Source organism: Zosterops lateralis (genome assembly GCF_965231275.1).
Source record: "Zosterops lateralis genome assembly, chromosome: 4".
Lineage (NCBI taxonomy): Eukaryota > Metazoa > Chordata > Aves > Passeriformes > Zosteropidae > Zosterops > Zosterops lateralis.
Genome location: NC_139765.1, coordinates 21314160 through 21337850, shown reverse-complemented (window position 1 = coordinate 21337850; position 23691 = coordinate 21314160). Strand labels below are relative to the sequence as shown.

Below are 23691 nucleotides of genomic sequence, written 5' to 3'. Positions count from 1 at the left end.
ATAATTTAGTTTGCAGGTTGATTCAGGGGAGCCAGATCTAGAATAATGTTGTCAACCTGAATCAAAGTAATGGTAATTTTGTGGGAAAAAAAATGTTCACACCACATTGCAATTTATGAACATATCTGAATGCAGAGAAAGATGAGACTTGTAATTCCCTTAATGATATTACTAAGGGTAAGGTATTTCCCTTACAAAGGAATTGTTTGGAAAAACATTTGCATATTTGAAAAGACTTATATATTTAATAGCTAAATAGTTGTTTACCTTATATATCCATCAGTACATTACAATGAGTAGAAAGACCTTAGATTATTTGAATCTTGTTTAGAAATACTCCACTAAGATCCTGGCACATTGTTTTGACTGCATGTAAGTAATGGAATAATCTGAGCCATTTCTGGATGCGGGTTGTTTTTCTGCTAATTACTGTTTGATTGCACTAAAATAAGGTACTTGATCTAGGAGCTGTGGTGAAATAGACTGTGGTTAGAGGCAGACAAGTAATGGAAGACTTCCACTGGTGGAAAAATCATCCGTGGTAATTTTATGTTGGGCTTGTTGGAAGAATCAGATTTGCAGCAAATGAGAGTAGTTATCGCAAGCAGAATTGTTGAGAGTTGGAACCTGTTTTTAGTGGATCTCACAGAAAAGATGTTCTAATTGTGTAAAAACTGAGAGGGTGTGAGCTTAATTAGGAATGGAGGAGTTAATGAATGAGAGTGAGGAAAGAACAGTGCTTGAGTGTTACTGTCACCAAAATTTTTTGGTAGAAAGCTGAATGGAGTACTTGCAAGCTGGCTTTTTTTATAATAATCCAAGCAGCAAGACAAGACAAAGCAAAAGATATGCATGCATTGCAAGTAGTGGGATGTTTAAAAAGTGGATTCATATGGAAAAGAAAAGGTATTATCTTGCGGCGTCAGGAAGACAAGGAGTTCTGTTATAAAAGCACCATTTGCAATATTACTAAAAGCAGCCTTGCTGGGCTGCACGCTAATCTTGTATTTGAGCATCATGTATGTGTGAAAAGATTCAGCACTGTGAAAACGTGCACATTCCAAATTATTCGTTAGGTTTGCATCTTTTGAAATTACTGGGAATTTTTCTATGTGAATCCTATTCAGAACATAAAAGCTACCAGTCAAACTTGCAAATTGATGATTAATATTTGGTAGTCATCAAGTGTTCATGGATTTAACTGAATCAGTGTTTTAAAGCACTAGGATATCATTAATAATTGTTAAAAGAAAATTTGCTGTTACAAGGAATATGGATAACTTTCTTATTTGGCCCTCTCAAGAACAAATATAACATTAGATGAGCATTATATTGAAGAGAAGAGGAAAAAGTGATCCTGTAAGTGAGGCATTTTTGGTGGTGGCTAATGGTGGAAGAACTATTTAAGGCTAATTTAAGTCTCTCTAGACCTCCTAGCATTTTCTGTTGTTAGTCTAACTCAAGAGCAGAGGCTATACACCATCAACCTTCTAGTAAGACTACTGATGGTTATGTGGTTAAAAATAATATAAAGATTAGAATAAAGAAAATACAATGACTGCAACTTGATCAAGAATTCATATTCTTCCTGTGTACTCTACTGAACAGTTCCAGTGTATCCTAAAAAAACCCTGAAGAAGTAACCATAACACATAAGTTTTGGTTAATCATTTTCTGTTCATATAAAAGAAAAAATACATTTCTGGATGCTGAAACAGAAAAAAAGGAGAAAAGAGACAGAACTGAGAGAATCAATATTATTTCAGGATGGCTTGTTGAATGAGATAATGGCTTTGATATTTCAGACTATGGGAAAAACCACATTCCTATTTAATACTATAGATGACTTGTCTCTAAAGAAAACAAATGGATGGCAAATGTTACCAAATTGATGGCAATGCCAGCTATGGGTTTGGGAGAAAAAAAGTAAGTGAGAAGGTCTGTGCTTCTTCAGATAGCAAAAGTAGGGTAAAACAGATCAGAATTTCACATAAGCAGTAATGCAAGATGTTTGAATTATTTTTTCTGAGGATGTATGTTGAGAAAGAACTGTCTCTTAGTACTGTCCTAACGCATATGGTAGAAGGTCAATCCTCTTCTCTAGCTGTTTAAAGACAGAAAGGTTGATAAATACTGAAATTCTCAGGAAGACATGGACTGCACATTTGTATTCACTGCTGCAAGCTGACTAGACTTTTCATTGCATATAGAAGTGGATTTGATCAGAACATAACAAATTACTGCCTGAAACTGTAGCAATGGGAGATTTAGGTAGAGTTTGAGAAGAGGAGAAGTAGCTCTAAACAGAAGAGAGTTTGAAGTATCTTGATAGATTGTGAACAGAAGTTGTGGAATTTTCACCACAGATTTTTTTTTAAAACAGAACAATACAGGGGCAAATTAAAATCAATGTTGGTAAGTGTAATGTAAGGCGCCTTGGAAAAGAGTAATCTTAATACACTATAGTGGATTCTTAGGTGACTGTCACTGCTCTGAAACTAAATCTTGGACTTTGAATAAATATTTCTAGCAAAGTTGAATTTGATACTGGGGGATAGTAGAGGACATATATATGTCAATAACCACAGGCAAAACTTGATAGGCCTTGATAGTTATCAGGTAGGAGACTGAATTGGTTTTTTCCTTTACCAATTGAGAACTTTCTAAATACAAAAGACAGGGCAGAGCTTCTCACATGAGCAGATACTGTTAATACCGAGACAAATGTGTTTTGTCAGATCAGTAATGCATTTAGGAATGCAAATGGGAAAAAAAAATGTTCATCAGATCAGCATATTTCTGACACAGTCTCTCTGTGGTATTAATGAAATGCAAAAAACTCTCACTAGTTTTAATGCAAACCTCAAGCTGTTTAAGAAGGGGCTTATATGATATTTCAGCCTGGGACAACTGGGCCTGAGCTCAATAACTGAAAAGGTCCCTTCTAATCCTATGTGGTGTCTTTGCAAATATATTCCCTAATTGCTTCATGGAGCTCTCGTGGGTTCCACTGAACAGGAAATAAATAATCTCCTTTACTAGAGAAGGTGTATTATTTGGAGATTATGTTTTGGCTTCTTCATGATTTTAAAACACCATTTATAAGGATTAAAGCAGCAGCAGAACTGATTATTTAGTGGTTATTACTTGATGAGGTAATGACACTTGGCTTATTTCCTAAGCACTTTTTGATCTACTGATGAAAAACACTCTATAGGCTAGGTTATATTATTGTTAACAATAGTGGAGTGTTGAGAACTAATTAGTCACACCAGCCTTTTTAGGCAAAGGAAAAGAAGTGTTGATGGAGAAAAAGGAATGCTGTTAAACTTTAGGAATGCTTCTTTTGAGTGACAGTCTCACTGTGTAACATGAACTACACAAAGCACTCAGGTGCACTTCTGTGGGGAAAATGGATTTCTTTTGAAGTGAGTGGTTCAGGGTTTATTTGGGGGAGAATGTGTGTGCGTGTGTGAGATCAGGTTTTGGTAGTGGAGGGAGCTAAAGAGGTGAATGACTTCCCTGAGAAGCTGCTAGAAGCTCCCGTTATGTCCAACAGATCCAGTGCCAGCCAGTTCCAGAGTGAACCTGCCCCTGGCCAAGGTTGAGCCCATCAGCAGCACTGGTAGTGCCTCTGGGAAAACAGAATTGAGAGTTAAGAAGTGAAAAAAACCCCAAACCACAACAGAGACAGCAGCTGGAGAGAGGACAGAGAATATGTGAGAGGAAGACAGATGGGGAGCAGAATGAAACCCCCAGAAGCCCAGAGGTAATCATTAGCAACATGCTACACTATGTATTATTTATAATATATTCTGTATGTAGTTTTTAAGAAATCTTGATGTTGATGAAATCTGGTTCATGAAATCCAGATTTGAGACTAGTTAAGCACAAATGAGTTATTTGTTCATTGTGTAGCCCTTCAGTAACCTTCAAGATATAAATGAATCCATGGGAGTATTTTATTACAGCTTTTTGTGAATATGACAAATCTCATCTTTTTTTATAAAATAAATATGGCTGTCAAAAGGTTAAATGAAATAACTCTTTTTGAGAATTTGAGTCCCCATGGGAAAGTCATCCAGCCTCTTGGCTTTAATAGTCTTACACTCTAACAAACTTGACACTATCTTCAAAAAAACCCAAGCAGTTTCTCTGCCATTAACCACACAAAATGAAATAGCTTCCTCTTTTTTCTACTTGACATCTTACATTGTGGAAATTTTCTTGAAACTCTTGGAAATAGTATCGGTTTAAAAAAAGGTATCCTATAGTCTATGTGTTAAAGAGAGATAGAAAGAAGGAGGTGATGCCTCAGTACTGTTACCAGAAAAAACTGAGTAATTTGAACACCATAAGTGTTGTTATCAACATAAGTACTGGAATACCTCTGTTTCTTTCAAGTTTCTTTTGAAACTTGAATTCTTTTGAATGGGGAAATATTTCCTGGTTTTGTATTCTTGTGTAACTACAGCTGTGTTGTTGTGGTGGGTTAACCTTCACTGACTGCCAGCTGCCCACCGAAGTCACTTTAACTCTCCTCCTCAGCTGTACAGGGCAGAGAAAGCATAACAAAAGGCTCATGAGTCACCCCACTGCCAAAATCTTGTCATGCAGACCAAATACAGTAATAGACCTCTTATTTAGTCATGCCTTGCAATAAGTTGTTCCCAATGTCTGTAGTCCATAATTTCTTTGTTCCTAATTCCTTGCTGAAGGCTTTTTTATAATTCTGTACATATGTTTGGCTTCACAGTAGACTGTGACAAGAACAGTTCATCAAAGAAGAGAGGATTAAGTGCTCAGTTGCTCTTTTGAAGTTACTAGTTGGCTTTTCTTCCACTCTGTTGTTTTCCAAAGAAGACACTGAATGGTGTCTTCTCTCTTTTCTGATCAATGATGAGGGTAAAAGCAGCAACAAAAAAATTAATTGTAACTGTTTTCAGTTTTCCTACTTTTGCCCTTTCTTACTGCATCACAGCCTGTCACTGCTGTGCTCTGTTGCTCACTTACATGCTCAACTCTTCTCCTCTTGCACTTGCACTGGTTCACACATCCCTCACACTGACTTTTTCCTCAGTGTTTTCACACCTTTCACACCTTGGTCCCTTATAAGCCTTTTGTGTTGCCCTTCTTTTTTGTGCTTCATTTCACTCTCTCTCTCTCACACGCATGTTCAATTTTCTCTGTTCCATTACTGGATTCCTGGGGACATATCTACAGTGCTGCCTAGCAGGAGTAAGGGCTGCTATTCTAGTAGATCTCTGATAGTGTTTATGTTCATTGTTCAGCACCAATGATGATGTGACCAGAAAATTTTAACCACTGCTAGTTTCCCTCCACATGTACATCATTAATTTTTGTTCTTTGTCTTTAAAAACATAATGCCATTTGTGTCCTGTTTTAAAAATTGATTTTCATTAGAAAAAATAGGGGGTTATTTTTGAGATGTAAAATCAAGCAACATTGTTCAGTAAAGTTATAATGTGTTCTTTGTGAAAGACCCAAGGAACCTGAAAATTAAAAGAAGAGAGTGTTGCATTACTCCAGTTAAAACAGATAAGATCCAATATGGTTCAGGTTTTCCTTTCTTTACAAGAAAGGCTTTTCAGACTTGAGAATTTGAGCAAGTCAGATGAGTATAGTTCACCTGTCTAATGCTTTCCTATGCTGCCTATTTTGCTCTCTAAATACCTGCTTAGCTATGCTTAACATAAAAAAAAAAAAAAAGAAAACCAAAAAAACCTCAACCACTGACTGCATTTTATGTTTTTGTGTTGGGACTCTTTTATGATAAATTATTCCCTTTACGAGTAAACTTCTAACCAATGTAGCTTTCTGTTCTTTTTTTCTTACTACTCAGTTCTGTGGGGTTTTTGCATCTGTTTTATTTGCACAAAACTGCATGCTTTTATTTAGGGCTTTCACTGAAGAAAATGGAATGAGAAATCATATGGCTAGCCAAGAGAAACTAGAAAACAAGATTTTCAGAGAGTTAAAATTTCTTCACAAATCTATGCATTGCTTCTTTCTGCCTACTTTTACTCTTTCTCCTGCTGGAACAAGTTGCCCAGGGAAGTTGTGCATGCCCCATATTCAGAAGCATTTAAGGTCAGGTTTGACAGGGCTTTGAAGCAGCCTGAACCTACTGATTGATGTCCCAACCCACTGCGGGGATGTGGGACTAAATGACCTTTAAAGGTCTCTTCTAACTCAAATCATTCTCTGATTCTGTGATTCTATGTTGAACTATAAGTAGGGTGTTTGTCCTTAGTTTTAGATAGTTGCCAGATGGTTTTAGTGTTATTTCACTGCAACTAAGAATAAATAAAAGATATGATTTTCCTTTACAAGGAGAAGAAGCTATCTCTTTTCCAGTCATTTATGTAAAAGAGAAAAGGGGTGCTCGGAGGGAGATTTTCAGATGTTTATAGAAATAAGCAAAGCAATTAATTGTGATGGGATAGCAAAACTCAGTTTTTATCTACATTGCATTTAGAAGTACAGTTGAAGAACTGCTATCACATATCCAGTGTCCACTGCTGTTGGTAAGATGGAACATAGGTGTTTTGAGAGTGTGTGCAGCCTGAGGTGATCCAGCCTCACTAGTGTCAGTGTCTGAACTAGTTAATGAAATCATCTCTGGTGCGTATGCATTCAAAGCTGCCATAACCCATCACCAAAGTTAAAGAGATAATGGGCAGCCTGATAGGAGCAGAGGCAAGAAAGGAACCTAAGAGAAGAGGGACTGAAAAAGCAGTGGAGGAAACCAGAAGCCTTTCCAAGTGACACAAGTCTGTGTGACTGATCCTTCCAGTTATGTCTTGTCTCTCAGCTAGCACCTGCTTACTTCCTGGGGAGGTTTGTATCTGCTACTGGTAGGCACAGAGGACAATTTTTCTCCTGCTTCCCCCTATCAGAAGTTCACAAAGCCTTGGGCCAAAAGAATCAGCAGAACTCCCAAATTATTAATTAGTTTATTATTACTATTGGGGTAATTAATTACTTTATTATTTTTATTGGGGTAAACACTGTTAGTAATTGTGGGATATTATTTTAATATCTCTTTGTAGTCAAAGTAGAACTTTCACTGCCTGGAAAGCAACTTGATTTAGAAGATATGTAAAGAACTGTTATGAGTGGCATACCTACAGGCATGTCCATTTTTCTACAGTGCCAAAAAAAAAAAGTTCAATGATGAATGCTTAAATAGATCATTAAAGTTTGAAGTGCATTTTACTTTGGAAGCAGAGTTTGAAAGGAGTAGAAATGTTATTCCCTGTCTCTAATGCTTTCCTTGACTCCTGGATTGTTTGAATTTCCAGTAGGTTTGAATTTGCCTGTGTGACAAAAGTCAGTCTAGAGCAGATGTCCATGTTACTGAAGGAATGAAGAGCAGTTTGGGCTTGCTAAATGGCAAAATTGTGTATGTGTTATGCCGCAGATGCAAATGGGGAGATACTATTTGCAAGTAGGAAATCTAAATGTACTTTTCCTTGTTCCAGCCAAGATGGGGTGAGTTTTTGTGGTAACCAAGAGGGGGCATGAGCAGGACACAGAGATTATTCTGTACTACCTCATGTCATTGCTGAGGGCAGGGAAAGGGACTCTCCAAAAGAAGGGCTTCCTTCCTGGTTGAGAAAACGTGGAGGGGGAATTTTTCTGTGTGAATTATTTGTTGTTGTTAATGTTATTACTGTTGTTGTTTGTTTCCTTATCTCATTGCCATTTTCAGTAAATTGTTCTTACCACAATCCATATTCTTTCCCTTTGGTGCTTCCAATTGGAAGCGGGTTGGAGAACTAAATTGGGGAATACCCTTCCTAAACCATGACAGCACCGTATATGAAATGGCAGGGTGTAGTGTGCTCCTAGCCTGGTTTGGTTATAGTGGGAATTCTCATGCTGGCTGCGCACTGGGATGTGAAATGCAGCTATTTTACTGTAGAGCCTGACCTGGCGTGTCCATCCTTCCTGCTGTACCCTCCCTGATGGCTTTCTTCTGGCTTTTTGAGATGTCAAAGCCAAAAATAGATGTGAAGCAAGACAGCAAGTCGTGGGGTGAGATCCCTAATATCTCTGTATTTGCAACTAAAGTTATCACAAGTAAAAATGTAGCTTAGTTTGTTGTTCATTTCCAAGTCTGTACCATCAAATAAGTGTAAAACTTAAGGATGGGAATGAGTTATCAGCTCATTGGAGGCAAGGAAGGGAGGACACTAAGATATATTTTAGCAGATAAATCAAAGTGGTCCTCTCAATTTTCTTGAAATTTCTGAAAAAGAAAATTCAGTGGGTTTTTAAATTTTTTTTTTTTTTTTTTTTTTTTTAAGTTCCAGTCATTTCTTTAAGGAGTATTCGAAATCTTTAACCTTCAAGTGTAATTATTCTGTAAGTCTTATCCATTCTTTCCATTTTGTAGATATTTTTCTTCCTTAAAAAAAAGAAAAGAAAAAATGGATTAATTATAAGAAGATGGATACTTAACAAAGCTTCAGGCTTCTTGGTGAGTCCTAGCCTGTAGCTAATAAATGTTATCTCTGGCAATTTAAACTTTTTTTTCCTTTTCATTGAGTTTTTTGAAAAGTGGGGATATGCTAAAAAAATTGCATGAAAAGGTGATATATAAATGTCATTAATGAATTAAACTCACCCATAGTAAAGCTTCATTATGTACCTATTTTCAGTATCAGAAAAATAAAAGAAAGATTGTGTCTATCTCCATGTGAACAGAAAATCATTCACTTTTCTTAGTCTGTAAAATAAAAAAATATAATAGTAAAATCAGAAAAATAGACAGAAGGAGAAAAGAATGGGTATAATTCCTCAAAACTTTAAATATTTTAAAGACTCAGTTTTTAAAGATTTAATCAAATTCAATTTGACTGATGGTGTCGCTTTGGCTAGGAAAAATACCAGTTACAGTATTTTCAAAACCAAATATCCTAATATCCTGGATTCTGGATCACAAAAATCATGACATTGGATTTCTAGTTTTGTTTCTAAAGCGACTCCGCATCTGTTGTCCTAAAAATAAGCCCTCATTACCTACCACTTAGGTTATGAATTATTAGATCATAGATAATATTAGAATTTATAACTAGATAACAATTTCAAGTTGTTCCTTGGTATTTTAAGGAATGAAAAAAATCCTTTTGTTATACAAAAGAAAACCAAGACTCTTCAAGTAACAGTTCACATGTACATTCACATTAATTAAGACTGTAAAATCTAAGCTGCACTTGTAAGGCAGGTACATGGGATTTTTATCTCAGTGAATCCTGCAAGTTTTTTCTTTTATCTGTCTTAAATCGTCTTAAAGGAAGATTTGTTGAAGAATTATGACATCTCAAGTAGTACTTAGGAGGTGCATCCTCTTTTCCTGTTCACTATCTTTACTTCTTGCAGCATGGCAGTAGTGAGTGCTGTTTCTCTCTAACTCCAAGACATAGGAATTCTTGGTTTTCAGAAGAACAGCCCAGGGCATGACCGCTTTTGGGAAATTTTGTGATAATCCACACCAGTTTGCACTGTAATATGCAGTTACCAATGGTTGCACTGCCTCCGGGCAGCTCAGTAGGATTCATGAAACTTGGCCACCCATGCTTGTGGCAATTTCCTGTGTGCCTACTTAGGAAGAGAGTTGGGAAGTGTCTGCTTCCTCTTTGATGGCTTGCCTTCCAGTTAAAATGTGGCAAGAGACACTTTCGTGGATGAAGAGCAGGTAACATGTTTGTTTAGACCTTGCATGCAGAGGTGGAATAGGTAGTGTGGGGCCTGATCTTGTCAGCAGCATCAGCTTCAATGAACTCTGTCAGTGTGCAGTTTTCAGGACCAGTTATAAACTTTGATGGAAGTTGAAGTCATAGGTTAATTGAGTTCAAGGCCATTAAGGACATCTCTGTTGTCTGAACTAGTCTTTGATGGGAAGCTTGTGTATTCATTAGTAATTTTCAATAACTAAAATGTTTACCCCATTTCTCATTTGAAATTTGTCTTCCAGTTGGTGTTTCTTGCTAAATCATTTTCCAGAAGATTAACGAGCTCTTCCGTTCCTGCTCTTTTCTTCATGTGGAGGAACTAACATAGTTCAGCAAACTCACTTCTCAGTTTTCTTCTTGTAAGCTGAAGGGTTTGATCTCTTTCAATTGTAGGGCATCATTTCTAATTTTAACTTTTTTGCTGGCTCTCTTCTGATCCCTCTCCAGACTTTCAACATACTTTTTAAACTTTCTGTCACTTTTAAATGTGACAGAAGTCATAGTGGTATGAAATATCATTCTCATCACCACTACACAGAGTTACTACATATATTTATCACTTCCTGCTTTTCACTCCCCAGTTATACTTCCAAATACCAAGCGACTTATACTCCCAGTTCTTGAAACTCTTTTTTTAAATTATCTGGTTACTTATGCTGATTTTATGTCAATTCTATGATCAGTATTTTCTAAAATACATGATTCTATTTTATAGATAATAGTCTGCATTGTTTGTTGTCAAAAATATTAATTTGCAGTTGGACATAATGAACTGCATTTTATCTGAGTGGGCAGGATTGCCCTGTCTTTAACATAATTTATGCTATTAACTTTGTATTGTATGTAAAGTTTGTGGGGTTTTTTGTTGTTTTGTTTTGGTGGGTTTTTTGGGGTTTTTAATTTTTTTTTTTTTTTAATTTCCAAAAATTCATAAATGTTAAATAGGAACCACCGTAGTACTGAGTACTTTGCAGTCCCAGCAGGTATTCCTGTTTCAGTAACAGACACTTGGTGCTTGCAGTCTGGTTAAGTAGCCAAGTTGTCATTCTTAAATTCTTAAATTGTAGCTTTTTAACAAGAAAATGTTACTAGATCATACAACTTGCAATGCCATAATATGTTAATTTGTACATCTGTGCCTAATCTTTAGTTGCCAACTTTAAATCAGATGAAAAGATAAAATCAGTCTTACCAGATTGATAGTAAAAAAAAGCTATCTATCTTTAATTATATTCCTATCAATTAGTTTTCTAACTTCTGACTTCTGGATGAACTTTTTCATTACTTTAAGGGTACTTAGTGCATTTGGCATCAGTGCAACAGGCTCAAGAGTCATCATGATCATTTTGTTTCTCCTTTTTAAGTACTGACACGGAATAAATACTCAAGTCAATAAAACAGTCTGTCCTTTCTGATAGGTATTATGTAGTGTTCTTGGCTGTTCCTGGCACAAATTCCTTCCTTTACTTTCAAGCACATTGTCTTCCCCTGTATGGTCCATAGTATGGACCACTGTATAGTAGATATCCTGGTTTACGTTCCTGTTAACAAAAGTCATCTTAAAGTTGTCTGCAATGCAACTAATTATATTATGTAAAATCATTGTGCTTACTGTGTTCAAAAATCACAGATTTTCTAAAGTCTCTAAATAAGGAAAAAGGTCACATTCAGTTCATTTAGTCTGCCAAACATGCACTGCTTTCCAAGACATTGGTATGGGCTGAGTAGACATATTTCTCATCTTCTCTTGTGAGCATATTAACTTTCTTCATTTTTTTTAGTCAAGTATCAAAAGCTGTCATTGAGGGACTACCCTTCTAGCTTGAATCATCTGGCTCTAAGACCCCTTTTGAAATTTTTCCGAAGCCCCATTTTAAGCCTATATTGGAGCATCATGGGCTAAGTTTACACAAAGGGGCACTGCAGTCCAGAGAACTGAATGTGTATATCCTTGCACAATAGTTTCATCTTAGTGTGACTAAAGTGGCTCTTCCAACTATGCACCACAACGAAGTTTCACAAGGGAAAAGTTATGAACTTCCTAATCTCCTCTCTGTCTAATTCTCTATTTGTCTATTTTGTTAGTGCAGATATCTTTGAGAGCTTAGTGGCTGATTTATAGTTTTCATAGCTCCTAAATAAACGACACAAATTTAGAAAGGGAAACTGAAACATGTTCAACCTACCTTACACAAACTGTTTTTCAGTAATATTGGAGTATTACACCTGACTCCCCTTTAAAAATTGAATAGAATACCTTTATAAGCAATAGCTGCTACTTGCTGCAATCAAGTCACTGTTTCAACACCTCCAAAAAAGTAGGTCTGTGTTAGTTTTCCTTGGGACTTGGACTTTTCCCCTGGAATTTAGCTTGCAAAGCTTCTTGTTCTTCTTGTTCCCCACAGACAGGACCATCTGGACCTTGTTATGTTGTAATTGTGGAGAGCCTAATATTTTTTTTGTTAGGATTATGGGATTAGTCTGGCTTTTAAATAAAGTGAAACAGACGTCATCTCATTAACATTTATATTACTTCTTTCTTACTTTGGTTGCAGCCAGTAATACTCAAGTGTAACTTTTGCATGGTTTTGTAGATTTTGGTGCCATGAGACATGGCAGCAGATTAATGCAAGGTTTGGCTTTGGCTGGCTTTGGAGTGGAAGTGCGGTAGAACTTCATTAGTTCACTTACCTTAAGCATTTGGATTCCTGCACTTCCAAATTCATCTTTGAAATTTCAGAAATACTGTTCTCCAGTCAAGGGCTATCACTGAGCTCTGGGATGCACATTTTTTAGCTCTGATTGTGTTGTCTCAGTCCTTCACCAAAATCACTGACATTAAGGAAATTTCTAGTGTGCCAGGCAAAAGGATGCAGTTGGACTCTTTTGCATGATGTAGGCCACAGGATTTTTTTATTGCCTTTTACATAAATTTGTTCTTGATTTTGAAACATGCAGAGACAGAAAATCACTGGTGATTCTTGGTGAGTTATGTCAGTGGTAAATTACTTTTTTTGCTCAAAATTTGGACTGTGTTTTTGTCTTTTATTTTTGAAAATTCACTTATCAATCTCTGGTTCTTTTACCATTCTCTTAAAATTGGAAGTCTTGTTGGAGTGAACTTCACTATTTTTCTAAAGGATATAAGCAAATTACCTATTAGCCATACTTCTGTTTATCTGAGTAGATTTCTGTCCTTCAGCAGTTCATTCTGAAATAGGTTTTCCAGCACTTGGGTCATTTCTGTAGGTCTTCGCATAATTCATCTTACTGAGTTCCTTGTTAAATAAAGATCACTAGGACAGAACAGCATTCCATATTCTTCATTTTTATATATTGTGCAAATGCACGTAGGAAAATATTGAACTGTTTTTATAAAGAATTAAGATTGACAAAATGTTTCCATTCTAAATGTCCTTTTAAAGAAGGCTACACTTGTTCACAGACTGTGACTGTTCAGGATAGAATTTTAGATGTTGATGAAGACCCTATGCAAAACTTTTTTAATTATTTGAGAAAATTGCTTCTTTTCCAGGAGAAAATAATTTTCCTTGCAAATATGATTTAATTACCATTTAACTGTAACAGGAAATAGTGTCATTCTTTATCCCCATTTTTGCCAATTCTGACTTGAAGAAAATTATCCATTGAGTTGAGATATCTAGCACTTTGCTTAGAAGTTTATTTATTTGTTGGTGAGGAGAGGACAGGTACAAAGCTATTGAATTAAATGCTGTAGAGATTGACAGAGGATAGGGGATAAAACAATATGTTACCTGTCATGTTTGGATTTTTTTTCTGAGTGGATGATTTCAACAAGACTTAACTTCAAAACTTCACAGGTACTATGAACAGGACCTTTCACAAGAGCAGGTGTCCATAACATTGAAAAAACCCCTTTGATTTTGAGAAAATGATAGGTATGGAGATGAGATACTGTGCAGGAGTAGCAGTAAGTGACGTGCCACTGTTACTTCACAGAGTTCTGAGAAGGAAAGCTATTTGAGCAGGAGATCAATATGAATGTTTTGGTTATATACTGTAAAAGAACTATGTGGAATTGAATTTCAGTGCAAGAAGAGGCTTTGGTATATTGCTATGACTGTTAATTTAAATGCACAGTCGCCAAGAACTTTAGAGTTACAGCAGCTGTGGGAAACATAAGTTGGTAATGTTTACATACACTTCAGAGCATAAATTTCTTACCATAAACAGCAATGCAAAACACTACATATGTGCAAGTGGAGAGAGCAATTGATACTGTGAGAACCATGGATGAATTTGAATTTCTTGACTTTAAATACAGAACCCCAAGACTACACTCACAGCTTGTTTCCCACTGAATATATAAGATACAAAATGAGTTATGTCCTGTTCTAAAATACAAGACCCTGATTCTGCATAAACTTAAGTGTTTACATAAATTCAGTCATCTAAGTAACCACACTGCCTGCTGTAACTTCTTCCTAGTGGTTAACATGCATGTACATGTTTACTGGGCTTAGTTACTGGAGTCCTAGAAACAATGCAAACCAAGAAATGAAAGTGAGCATGTTGCACAAAGTGCATTTTCTGACCCAGGGCAGCTAGCTTAAGATTCTTGCTGGTTTGTCAGTTTGGCTTCAGCTTCCTGAACTTTGAGCAGCAGAGGATATCAAGGATTCTCTTTGACTGGATACTTGTGCTTTTAGGCAGTAGTTAATGGTGGCTAAGGATCAACTTAATTCATTTAGTGCTGGCTGAGAGTCTTTATAGCCTGTAAATCACGTAGGACTGGTGTCTTTGCTATTAGTGGTTGTTGGCTCTATTCATAGTAGTTTGTAATAAAAGATAATAGGTTTTGAGCTTTTTGCTCTCTCCTTAACCCGCTATTCATCCCTTTGTTGCTCAGAGAGTGTGTATTGTAAAACAATCAATGTCCACTTGGATTGATTTATTGTCCATTAAGCATCAGGTCTACATATTGTTGTGTTCATTTCTGACATGTTTTATGGTGCAAGTTTGTAAATATACTGGCTCTGTTTTTCTTCTAATTCATCAAATCAGACTAATCAGTAAGAAATCATTTCTCTTTTTAAAAACAAGTTTATTTTAAGAACATATCAGTATTTTGTTACGTATTTGTGACCTTTCTTCTGATGGTTGTTTTTATGTGAAACCTCTAAAAACACACCAGATCAGCAAAAACCAGGGAACTTAGTCTGGCCCTCTTTGCCTGTATTTGCCAAACACGGTAATTTAAAAAACAGCTGTGACAGCATGTTGCCTTTTTATTGTTATTACTTTTTAATAACGATTTTTGTGATTTAGCAAAGACCAGAAAAGACTGTATCAGAAAATTGGAATTTTTTACCATTGGTATTAGTAGACTTGTTTCAGAAAATCTTGATGGGTGGTGAAGGTGGAAGGTTTATTTACTCTTCTATTTTTAAACCTTTAGGGAACTACTGGTCAGTTTTTCTCTACCATTAGTAGGGCTAAGTATATTTTTGCTCTCACTTTTTACCTGAGATCCTACATAAGTCCACTGTGGCAGTTGTCAGAACCTGGAGAATATCACCAATTATTTCGAAACTCATCCTGTGAGTTCCACATCAGTACTAGTGATGTCTACATGCTTCACCATTGTTCCCTGTTAAGAGAGTTCATTATTATCTGGTTGTCCTGAATGATTGGCAGTGGTTGAAACAAGGACTGGGTATGTGTCTTTGAACTCTCAAATCCACTGCAAATTAAAATTTCATTGATGTGTTCTTGGAGAAGTTTTCAAGGCTCTTCTCAGAATGCTTCACAATACAGTCATCAAAATATTCCTTAAAAACATGAGCTAAGTTCACATGAGCTGCCTAGGTGCCTAAATGGCAACCCATAAGTTAAAGAGGGAGATGAACAACTCGGATCATCTTCTGTCTGGCAGCCTGACCTCAGTTCCTGTGAGCTTGTAGGAGGAGGAGGATGGCCTAGCTAAATTCAGCACACTGCCATTGGCAATCTGAAATGGCCTGTGGCTACCAGCAGCTTTTCTACCACATAGTTAAGTACCAAGGGAGTGTGTCTACTGGACACACTCACACTGTTTTTCTCTGCCTTCGCAGTGGCAAAGCCAGGAGAGATATGCTGCCTACTCCCCAGTACAACCAGAATTCTGGATGAGGTCTCCCACCTTTGCTGGTGGTACTTTGGACGTGTTCTGCCTTCAGGGATTTGGGAGGAGGAAGCAATGCAGAGGATCTCTGAATCTTGCTGGTGTATAGCAGCTCTAACAGATGTATGGCAAAGTGCTGTGTTTTGGTAGCAGCCAGCAGCCATGCTCTCACTTGCCAAGGCAATTGGCAGCAGATGGCTTTGTCGAATTCTGCCATGAAATTAGTTTAAACTAAAAAAGATAGAATATTGTACTTGGAGCTGATTCATTGCAAGAAAATGAGATTCTTTGTACTCTGATTTTATAAGTTGAGAATTTCACAAATACTGATGAGAATTCAGAATATTACATAGTCTCCTCTCCATAGCCCAGCACCATGGTCATGCAAAAGTGAGAAAAATTCAGCTGTATTTATCAGTGGTATCAAAGGCAGATTTTCTGTATTTACTATAGCTCCTAGGGTAACTTTTTAAAGAGGATCACAGCCGAGGAAATTTTGGACCCACGGTTCTTGATCTGGTTTTTTTACAGCTGTGTGTCCAAATCTTTATTTTGGCAGCTGACTCCATGATGGAAACAATGCCACATTGCAGCAGTATATGCCATCTGTGTTAACTTTTAAAATACATTTTGTTTCTGCAAAATATCAAGTACTTAATGTAGTCTCTCCTACAGCTTTTCTTCTGTACTGATAATGGAATTCTCATGTGAGTTTGAACTATTGGTCTTCATGGAACTTACTGAGAAAAAACAGTAAAAGCAGGAGAGTATGGAAGATGTCCAGTTCATACTCTTTTAATGCTAACCTGAGCCTTCTATTTCTATAATGTTTGTAGTTTCATTTATAAAATATGTATATAAGTAATAGCAATAAATGCCAGAAAGTCATGCTGTTTTTCTGACAAGAGTGATCTTTGTCTCTACCATTCTTTCCACTGCCTAAAGCTAGGCAGTCTATACCTATTTCTTTCTCATAGTTGCTCTTTAAAAAAAACAAAAAAACCCAACAGATCTTCATGAATTAATATCATTGTTGGCTGATGTCTTTTTAACTTAGGTGAAAAATTGTCCTTTCACTTCCAAAAGCTTGGAAAAAACCCTACAGACTCAACAAAATGTTTTGGAAAATACATAGTTTGAAGAAAAAAAGCAAATCAGTGATTTTGGGTATCCAGTTGTGTTTGGATTAAAGGCTGTTAATACCAAAAATAAGTCTATTATTTTAAAAATGTTTAGAAAGCTAAACTAGCTGAAAATTTGGAATAAATGTCTAATTTGTGTTAAAATTTAAGTATTATCTAAAAAGGCACAATCCTTGGCCGTTCTGTTTTGAAAGTCTTGAGGACAATTTATTTCAGCTAAGAATGTGTTTTTCAGTTGTACCAGGGTGATTTAGGAAATGAGGAAATGGGCCCACATAACAGATTCAAAAGTATCTGAGAGATTTAGGAAGATGAGCACAGCCTATTTGTTCTTGTAACTAATGACTGCCATTCTAAAAATCCCACTCCATCTTCCAAGCTTTATTTATATGCTAGATTGCTGGTAATTAAAATATGCTATTTATAGAAATTTAGAGGAAGGAAAGTGCAAAATACTGCAGTGGTCAAACAAGTGTATTTTCTCAGAGATCTCGCCAGCAGACAATAAGTTGTATGTTGTACTGGTGAAACATTTCCAGCATGGAGGCAACTGCACCAGTAAAAAACCTCTCTGTACTGATATAATAAGCTGCTTCTCCACAATGAAACGTACTAGTGAACATGATTTTTTTCTGGTGTAATTGTATGTACTCACAGTGCTTCCACAAGGATAGCAATTCAGTCAGGGATTAAATGTTTTCATACCCCATTTCATGGCTCAGGAAGTCTCTCTGGAAGTTAGATGTATTGCCTGAAAGCCCAAAAAAATCCCCTGAACAAGGATTTGGTTGTTAGCTAGTTACCAAATAAGAAGATTTTTAATATAGTAATACAAAATGATTACAGATTGTTGTTTTGTTTTGTTTTTAATTTTCCTGAACTCTGCTGGGAAAAAAAAGGTATCCTAAGGGCCTCCTATTGTATTTGGAGATAGTGAAGTGAACAGGGTATGTTTTAATTTTAATTAATACTCTTACTTAAGAAGAAATTAATGAACAGTCCTTCCAAAAATCTTTTTGTTAGTATTTCATATTGACAGTGCACCACCACATAAAGATGTTTCATTTGTGAGACTGCTTGTTTTTACTTAACTGCTGCATTTTGAAATTTCTGAGCACAGGCAGCCTCAGAGCCACTGTGATGAACGGAGCAGCCTAAAACTAGGCTACATTTATCAAAACTCACACTTAAGAGCTGGCTGAAATGCTTTGGTCTGTTACCTGCTCAAAGCAAATTTTCACTAATAGGACAGGACACTAGCCAGTCTCATTTATTAAAATAGGAAAGGGTGTTCAAATTTCAATTTTGTCAGGATTTTCATTATCAATATAATATATGTAAGGCAGAAGTTAACATCTTCCAAGTCAAACTGTTGCAGTACACATTGAAATAAAAAATGGGTATGGTCAAACCCTTCAGTAGCAGCCATGAGCATAAAAATCTTTTTTCAGGTTTTGAGGTTTTCTCCCCCTCTCTTTGACAGCCCTTGCATTTCCTGAGGCTTATGTGCTTTCAGAGCATTGGTAGGTGCCTGCCCGTTAGAATGGATTTATAGTAAGTCTTGGGATAGCATGTTCAAAAGAATATTAAATCTCATGTTCAAGAGCAAAGTTAGTCTGTTAGAACTTTATTTTTAAAGCCATGTAAGGAATCTGAGTAAGGATAGATTCCTAAAAGTGCATCTACCTGCATTTTCTTTGGAATCTGTGTCTCTGCAGCTCCTCAGTGACTATTTCTTTTAATGGAATGTGATTCTAAATCATCTGTGATCTTCAAGACCTTGGTGGGTTTTTTTTACAAAATGGTGGAAAGGCATTAAAAAGAAATATTCTAGATAATAGAATTTCATTGTAAAGTATCAGTATGGGGGATTTTTAAAATTAAATAATACTCGTCTTCTCCATCATCTAAATGAAGACAATAATTATGAGTGCTTTTCTATCTCATTATTCTTTCTTCTCCCAGTCTACACTGGAATTAGGAATGAGAAACAAGAAAAAAAAAGGAAAATGAAAAAGTTTTTGATTGCTAGACTTTTCTTGACAGCTGGGGAATAAATTAATTTCAAATTAAGATAAAAATATAGGTTTGGCAGAGCAAGATGTTCTGGGAAAGAGTTCTTAATAACTGTCTTAATAATTTTGGGCTACTAGATGCATGGTAGAATTCTTCCTCATCTGAATTATAAAAGAAGTTACCACTGCTTTTACTGATGTTAATAATTTTCTTTTTCTCTCAAATAATGTGTTGATGAATATGCTACTGCTTATGAAGAATTGCTGTTCTATAAATATATCCATTGGTTTAGATTTATTTCTTATACCTCTCGGTAAGTCAACATTGCAGAAGCTTGAGGTACTAGTTTTCTAGGATTTCATTTTCTGCTGAAACTAGGATAGGTGAGATTAGTAATATATGTGCTCTTTAGATTTCCCTAAAATTGAGAAGTCTGAAGAGTTTGTTTAGGGTTTTTCTCCCCCAACAAATTACTAGAAGTCTATCAGATGTTTTTCCTTAGTAAAATTGAAATTAAGGTCAGCCTCTGCCAGCTTCTGGTATGCTTATCTCAAACCCAATAGATATTTTTGACATCTTGGTCCTAACGACTACATTTCTGGGTTTTCATTAAACTTTTTTATTTTTCTGGTTCATATTTTCTATTTTAAATTGGATTTGTGCCTCCTTCTTGTTATTTCCATTTTACAAAGGCAAGATATGAAATGTGACCTCAAGTTACTGATTTTCATTTTTCTGGGAGCAGCTCTTTGCTGCTCTCTGCATACTCCATTGCACTAATAGTATAAGTTCTTTTTTCCTGAAGACATATATAAGCCCTTCACTGTACTTTGCCCTGGGTTCAAAATTCTCCAAGGACTGAAATTCAATTGGCAAGATACACTCATTGTGATTTATTGGTAGCTTTATTGGTGGTCCAAAAGGGAGCAATTTGCAGAGTGCCCTTTATGCTACCTTTGTAGCATGGGAGGAAAGCGTTCATGCACCACTTGAAAGTGCCATTGCCTCAGCTGTCCTAACCTGCAATGGTAATGAAGCCATCATGTTATTGCATTTCTGGAAATGCTGTAGCTGAACTAATAGCAATTCTAGATGGACATTATTATTTCCCTCTAGAAGGCTTTAATAGACGTGAATATACCATACATGCAGCGGTCCCATATGCTCCATAATGTCCTATTTTGACCCTAGTAAATCAGTTCCTGAGAGAGACAGAAGTCTCCAGTTGTGAATTTTTCTCCATTTCTTCCTGTTCCATTTTTTGTTGTTCCCGGTGGCATAAGTCAGCTTTACTTGTCATGGATCATATTTTCTGAGAGTTGCAAGTGGCAGTTCTGCTGTGACTGTACTCCAAGCCTTCTTTCTCCTTCTTGAGCTGCAGAAATTTGAGTCTATAATATTTCTGGTTTTGGTCCCAGCATAGTCTTTGAGAGTAGCCCTGCTCAGGAAAAGTGCGTGCCACTGTTGTTGAAAGGATGTAACTGAAGGCAGATTCCCTTAGGCTGTGCCCCAGCTCATTTAGGAAGTTCATACTCATTGCCTGTGCTTGCACTCTTCTTCTAAGGAGCTGCGGCATTCCCTTCCTGCATGAGTTTGTAACCTTTATAAAGCTGTGCTAAAACCAATATTTAAGTAGTCTGCACTAAAAATAGTCCTTTCTTTATGGTGGTGGGAAAAGAGCTTTCTTAAGCACATGTATCATGTCACTGCAGTTTGTCAGGCCAGTGCCCTGCAAACTGGAACCATTGTTAGGACTTGCATCTCTCCTGGTAGTACATGCAGTAGTGCTTTTATTTGTGCTGCACACATGTGAGGCAATTGAAGGCAGAAGTACTTCTGTATTTCATAATTTACACTTGCTTATACTTGAAATTCATATGTTCATTCCACATTGTACTTTTAGGTATGGCACGGCATAGTATGGGATTGCTACATTATGGTCTGTGGAGGAGCAAGAGATACAAGCATTGTTAGAATTTATTTTGTTTCTTTTCTGGCCAGGGATTTTACCTGTGGCAGTAGCACAAGCTACATCCCTGTTCTCTAAAGCCGTATATGTACCTTTTCTTTCAGCCATGCAGCTCCAATTCTGAGCATTCCAGAACAAAATAATATTTTCCTTCCCACCCTTCATCTACACTGTATTTTGAGAATTTGGTTATATATCTCTCTGTTAAAGAGAAAATGAGTGAACAGCCTGCAGAGAACTAGCAAATGATCCTGATTAATTTTATCCGTGAGCATGATTCTTTTCAGTTGAAGCTATGCAGAAATGACTGTTGGTAAGTAAAACAGATTTGTTTTTCTTGGCTTTTCTTACATATTTCTCCTATAAGTAGGCCATCATTAATAGGTTAAAAAAAAAAATTTTGGCTGCTTCGTCTTAAAACCCATAGCTGCAGTTCTCCGTCATACCTGCAGCTCAGCGCCAACTTAGATTTAATTAATGGAAGGGAAATCAAATAGGGAAAGGAAACAGAGATGTAAAATAAGTGCTAACAGTACCTCTGTGGTGTCTACTTCACAGGTTTTATGGTAAAATGTATTTGCTGTAATTGTTTTTTTGCTGTGGTGAGTACAAACTAGTCAGGATTAAGAGAGGAAACAAACATTCCTGAGTTGACAAAACAGCCTGAAAAGCCATTCCACAACAGATACAGAAACATTTTGAGCCATAACTGTTTCAGGGTATTTTTGGTGACTGCTAGTAATAGACTCTCTAGAAGAACAAAAAATTACTCCCACCTTCTACAGCCACTGTGTCATTGGGAATTGTGCCCACTTGAGCAAGTACTGAATTTTGCACGTCTTAGAATATTTGAACATGAAGGCTCAAGCTGTTCTGTTTTAGATCGCATTTATAGATGAATTTCTACCTAATTTAGAGAGTCCTCACCTATATTAGATGCTTTATATTGAGAATATTTCTAGCACTTCATCCCCTACTTAATTACTTTCATTCTTCCCTAATTGAATTTAGAGTAATAACTTTGATAACTCAGACACCATCTGGCATGGGAATACAGATTTTACAAGAAGAAAGCAGCAAAATTGCACTTGAAGTTCAGCAGTATTTCTTCCCTTTCTCTTTTTAAGAGAAATAATCATACCAGGCATGAAAATAATGTCATTTCACAGTTTTCAATGAATCTTGAGCCATACCAAATCTAGTGATGTATAACTACAGAGTGTACCTTAGAATTCCTCACAGATGCTCATTCTGTTAAATACAGAAAAATAATAACATGGTTGTGGCTATGGGACTGAGGCTTGAAATTAAGCTTATTTTCACATCTCTTGTGTGCAGCTGATAAAAGCCAGTTGGTTAGATTAGATATACCTGGGCTGCTCAGTTTGGAAGGTGTGAATTCATTGCATACACATTTTACACCAGTTAATCCATAGAGCGGGATCAGGATCACCCTATTACGAGGGATTATCGTCTGAACAGCTAGACAGAGAATGGAGATAGAATTTTCAGAAATTTCAAAATGGAGAAAGGAATTGGGGAATGCTGGGCTCTGAAATCAAGGCATTAAGGATTATCAGGACCTGATTATGAACCAGATGCAAAAGGCTTGAACAAGAGAAGTGGTGGTGGTGAATCAGAAAAGACACAGCTGTGAAATTAAATACATGGTAATTAATATCTAACAGATTTAGAGGTTTATATACTTGGCAGAGTTAAACTTCAGGTTTTTAAGCACTATCGTGGGACAGAGTAGAAATTATAGCATTTTACCTTTATTTGAGCATTCTTTCCTGCAATCTGGATGCCTTTTAGATGCTCAGTTTGGAGGAGAGAACACCATTATGTGTACTGAGGAGAGATCAGTGAAAGTAACATTTTTCAGTACAAAACTTGGCCTGTAGAGCCCTCTCAAGGATAATTCCAACAAAAATAAACAAACCCTTAATAATTCAAATTGATGATGAATACTTGTTAGTTTTGTGTATTTATGTATCAGGTATAATTCTGTAGTCTGGTAAGTTCTACCGAAGATTACCAAAGGGTATTTAGGCTCCTTTAAATGCCTGATGACTCTGAGGATTGTCTTAATTCTCCTTAGGCTGAATTGATGGCTGCACCATAGCTGTCACAGACTTGTCACAGGTGTTGGCCCTTCCATTTACCTGTCCTACCTGATGTGTCTGTTGTCATGGTTAAGCACTTAAGGCATTTGAACAACCCTAATAAAATTTTTTGGAACATTTTATTTTCATTGCTAGTTCAAAGTGTTCAAAAAGTATAATTTACTACATTGAAAATGATAAGGTTTTAAGAGCTTTGTGTTCTGATTTTTTTTATCATGATAGGTGGCATTTTTTTTCAGCTTCTGCTGCAGGGATGAAAGTGAGATCTTAATGCAAAAAGAAACTAGCAAATAGCACTGATATTGTCTCATGTAACTTGAAAATTTGACTTTCCAATAAATCTAAAATATTGCAAGACTTTAAATTCAGTTTTAATACAACCTCCTCTGTTGATTGGATGTAGTCAGTTTATTCAAGAAACAGAAAATCATTGTCTGAAGGAATTCACAATAAATATTTGTGCTCATCAAATAAGAAACCAAATCAGTTCCATAGAAGATGGTTAGTATAAGGTGCTAATGTGAATTTTAAA

General features: G+C 36.3%; 1 protein-coding gene across 4 annotated transcripts in view; it reads left to right on the top strand.

Annotated features, from left to right (window-relative positions):
* The window catches only part of LARGE1 (LARGE xylosyl- and glucuronyltransferase 1), a 306219-nt gene that overhangs the window by 102859 nt on the left and 179669 nt on the right, over positions 1 to 23691 (top strand). The gene's annotated exons all lie outside the window — the stretch shown is intronic.